The sequence below is a fragment of the Vipera ursinii genome (assembly GCF_947247035.1).
Source record: "Vipera ursinii genome assembly, chromosome: 13".
Classification (NCBI taxonomy): Eukaryota; Metazoa; Chordata; class Lepidosauria; order Squamata; family Viperidae; genus Vipera; species Vipera ursinii.
The window spans coordinates 1720197-1724213 of NC_139526.1; positions in this window are offsets into that span (position 1 = coordinate 1720197).

Sequence of the window (4017 nt, forward strand, 5' to 3'; positions counted from 1 at the left end):
CCCTTCGCTGATTGGCTGGCGGCCGACACTCGCGCCCCCGGATTGGGCAGACCCTCCGCCCACTCAGCGCCCCCGGGCAGCTCCCGCTTGCCTTGCAGAACGCGCGGCAGGCAGGCAGGCGCCCATCCAACCGGGGCAGCTTCTTCTCGCGCTGCGGCCCTGCAGCAGCAGCAGCGCTTCGCCCTCCCAGTGCGGGAGGCCCGCAGGCCCAGCCGAGTCCCTCCAGGCAGCCGCCCGCTTGGGCTTCCCCTCCGCCCGACCACTCCCACTGGCTCTGGGGCCGCTGCAGCGCCGCGAACCGCACCGCGAATCGAGCATTCCCTGCTCTCCGAGGGCAGGGAGACCTGGCCACGCAACAAGAGTAACCGGGCTGAGACCGACGCTATCCGGGAATGCTGCCTGGGTCCCTTTTGGGGGCAGAGGCTCCAGCAGCGCCCAGCCCACGTCGCCAGGAAGGGGCGGGATGCTGCCCAGTCAAATCCAGGGCTAGGGAGGCCACTTATGTCTCTGGATCCTTTTACTTACTCCAGGAAAAGATCCAGGCAGAACAAAGACCGGCCAGCCCCGAGGTTTGTCTGAACGCACTCGGGGCACCTGCCAGAAATGCACCCCTTGCCTGCACCATTTGCCTTTCACTTGTTCACCGTAGCTTACGTTTGCAAATGTTGTGTGAACCAGTCTCTTCAGATCCAGGAGTGTCTGGGACGGGTTGGATCTTTAAATGGCCCTGCCTGCTTCCAAGAAGCTTCCAAACCGGTGGCTACCTCAAGGACAGATTTTAGCCTGAGTATTCAAGCAGCTTCTACTTTTTTATTATTATTAACGGAAGACATAGTCCTTGCTTAGTGACCAAAGTTATGACAGAACTCCCCAGATATACTTATGACCCATTTCTAAGTTGCAGTGGCTGCAATGCCCCAGTCATACAATCGCATTTTGGGTGCTTGGCAACTGGCTCACATTTATAGCTGTTTGCAGTATCACAACTGCAGTTTCCAATGTATACCAGTTTACTTCTGGTTTCTGGCAAATAGCAATCGGGTATAATGGATTCACTTGTCCAATGCATCTGCTTAATGTTGCAAAAACATCACCAGGGTCCACTTGAAGCTAAAAATGGAGACTTATTACAGCCCCTGGGTCGCGATGATATCTAGGACATGGAGATAGATGAACTACCACCATTCATCACCGGAGCTGCGAAGTTCACCACCAACAGACTATTCTAGCAACCACCAGACTTTCTCTCCTCCTGCGACCTACCCAGGGCTGGATAGTGGTTCCCTAAGATCCTGGTCACTGTAAGAGGGTGACCATGTTTTCAAGAGCCACTATTTCAGCTCTGTGGATTTAATATGCAGTTTGTCCCAGCCAACTCGTCCTTTGCTCCTATTTCCATCTTCTAATGACTTACACCAGAAACGAGCTACTTACCCTGAGAGCTTCCCCCCTTTCTCAGATATGGCCAAACCTGCGCCGCCGTTTCCTTAATGACGGGTCCTGGGACCCCGAGAGGTGGCATGGCGCCAAAAAGAGGCTTTTGGGTTTTCTTTTAAAAAATTTTGAAGCGTTAGGGAGGGGGCAGGGTCAGGCCCGGCAGAATGAGAGGAAGATCCTACCGGACCTGTCTCAGTCTAGGTTGGCCAACGGCCGCGGCAATATGAGGGCCAGGGAGAATCTTGGGACCCAGGGGGATGGGATAGGGATACCGATCCCCACGGTAATTGGGAATGGCAGCAGATGGATGAGCAGAGGGCCATACCGTAATCTGAGATCACGCCCTCGCTATCTTCAAGCTGTGGCGCGCTCCGACCCTCTGGCTCTCACCTGCTGCCCTGGGGAAGAGGGAGGACTGACTCCTGAGCTCAGGCTGATCTATTTTAATGCCAGGTCTGTTGTGAATAAAGCTCCCCTCATCCATGACTTGATTGAGGAGGAAGACGCAGACCTGGCGTGCATCACGGAAACCTGGTTAGCCTGGAGGGAGGGGTCCCTCTGACTGATCTACCCCCTCCAGGTTTCCGTGTGTTGCATCAACCTCGAGCTCAAGGTAGGGGAGGTGGTGTGGTGGTCGTTATCAGAGAAACCCTCCATCCGCGGGAGACCACTGCCCCTCAGATAGACGGATGTGAATCCCTCCTCTTAAGATGGGGTCCTGGTGGTCAGTTGGGCCTACTTCTGGTATACCTCTCTCCAAGCTGCACAGCAACGGTTCTACCCAGGCTACTTGATGCCATCTCAGGATTGGCGGTTGAATTTCCAAGACTTATGGTTCTGGGAGACTTTAATCTACCTTCCCTGGGCAGTGCATCGGAGGTGGCCCGAGAGTTCATGGCTTCCATGACGGCCATGGACCTGACCCAAATTACCCAGGACCCAACTCACGAGGGAGGAAACATGCCTGATCTTATTTTTATCTCTGGGCAATGGCTTAATGGACTGGGTGGGGTTACTCCAACATCGCAACCCCTTTCATGGACAGACCATTATCTCCTGTGGTTGGGCCTCCGTCACGTCACCCCCCGATGTCAGGAGGCGGAACCGACCAGATGGTTCCGCCCCAGGCGCCTGATGGACCCAGATAAATTCCAGATGGCGCTTGGACTGATTCCCACCTCCCTCTCCCACAGCCCGGTCAAGTCCTTAGTTAATGCCTGGCAACAGGCTGCTTCGAAGGCTCTCGACCACGTTGTCCCTTTGCGGCCTCTGACCCGGCGCAAGTCCCAACTCGCTCCTTGGTTCTCCAAGGACCTGCGGGAGATGAAACGCCAGAGAAGGGGCCTAGAGAGCATTTGGAGAACCAGTCGGTCCGAGTCTGACCGAACACAGTTAAGATCCTTTTCTAGATCTTATCTTGTGGCAATGAGGGTGGCAAAGCGCGCTTACTTCACCACCCTCATTGCGTCCGCAGATAACCGCCCGGCCGCCCTATTTAGAGTGGTCCGCTCCCTTTTAAATCAAGGGACGGGAGAGGACCCCCTACAAGGACGGGCTGAGGAATTTAGTAAATATCTGGTGGACAAAATTGCTCAGATTCGGGCTGGTCTGGACTCTGGGCAGTATCTGACGAGAAGAAAACGATGAATTTGGCCGAGAACATTTGGGAAGAGTTTGATCCTGTGACTCCGGATGAAGTGGACAAGATCATGGGGAAACTAAGTGCCGCCACATGTTTGTTGGACCCGTGTCCCTCCTGACTAGTCTATGCATCTCGGGAGATTACACGAGGCTGGCTCCTAGCAGTTATCAATGCCTCACTGAGTGAAGGGTACTTCCCTGCCGCCTTGAAAGAGGCGGTGGTAAGGCCCCTCCTTAAGAAACCTGCATTGGATCCAGCTATTTTAAACAACTTCCGTCCTGTCTCCAACCTTCGCTTTCTTGCGAAGGTCGTTGAGAGCGTGGTGGCACGACAGCTCCCTTTGATCCTGGAGGAAGCTGAGTATCTGGATCCATACCAATCGGGTTTCAGACCCGGGTATAGCACGGAGACGGCATTGGTCGCACTGGTGAATGATCTCTGGCGGGCCCGAGATAGAGGTTATTCCTCTGTCCTGGTCCTATTAGATCTCTCAGTGGCTTTTGATACCATCGACCACGGTATCTTACTGCGTCGTCTTGAGGGGTTGGGAGTGGGAGGCACCGTTCTGCGGTGGTTCTCCTCCTACCTCTCGGACCGTTCGCAGACGGTGTTAGCAGGGGGGCAGAGGTCAAGCCCTAGGCCTCTTAGTTGTGGAGTGCCTCAGTGATCGGTGCTCTCACCCCTCCTGTTCAACATCTATATGAAGCCGCTGGGAGAGATCATCCGTGGCTTCGGGGTGAAATATCATCAATATGCTGATGATACCCAACTATTCATTTCCACCCCAAACCAACCCAGTGATGCCCTCGATGTGATGTCCCGTTGCCTGGAAGCGGTACAGATTTGGATGGGAAAGAACAGGCTTCGACTCAACCCGGCCAAGACTGAATGGCTCTACATACCGTCATCTCGTTTAGTCCAAGCGGTTCCATCTTTGA